The sequence below is a fragment of the Aplysia californica genome, unplaced genomic scaffold (genome assembly GCF_000002075.1).
Source record: "Aplysia californica isolate F4 #8 unplaced genomic scaffold, AplCal3.0 scaffold00030, whole genome shotgun sequence".
NCBI classification, from domain to species: domain Eukaryota; kingdom Metazoa; phylum Mollusca; class Gastropoda; order Aplysiida; family Aplysiidae; genus Aplysia; species Aplysia californica.
Genome location: NW_004797300.1, coordinates 2,206,319 through 2,207,004, shown reverse-complemented (window position 1 = coordinate 2,207,004; position 686 = coordinate 2,206,319).

Genomic DNA, 686 nt, shown 5'->3' with positions numbered 1-686 from the left:
AGGAGAAGTTTGGTTTCATTGGTGTGTATATTTGTTTTGTTGTAGAGAAAACTCTCCTTGTCTTGGGTATCAAATACGAGGGTCCAAAAACTTTAACTTCGATTTTTCTCAAAAAAGGCATTTTTCGGGATAGTCCCCTTGTACATAAAAGCTACCAATTTATCTAGCTATTTCTTTCTTTCTTTCTTTCTTTCTTTCTTTCTTTCTTTCTTTCTTTCTTTCTTTCTTTCTTTCTTTCTTTCTTTCTTTCTTTCCTTCTTTTTTCCCTTCTTTCTTTCTTTCTTTCTTTCCTTCCTTCCTTCTTCCCTTCTTTCTTTCGTTACTTCTTTCTTTCTTTTACAAAGTGTCCTGAAACTATCCTATTGACGGTATAATTTTAAAAAAGGCTAATGAGAGGCTTTTCTTTAAAAAAATGGAAACATCACTATTTTAGGCAGAGGTAATCAGTTTTGCACAAGCTTGTCAAATCAAGCCAGGAGAAATCACGATAATGTCAACAAAGTTTGCCCTGTGTGTCAACTTAATTCTTCCTTTTAAGTGATCTGGAGCAAGATTTTTCGGTTCTTTGGCTAGCAGCCTTGTTCTTTCCTACATAGATAGATAGATCGATAGATAGATAGATAGATAGATCGATAGATAGATAGATAGATAGATAGATAGATAGATAGATAGATAGATAGATAGAT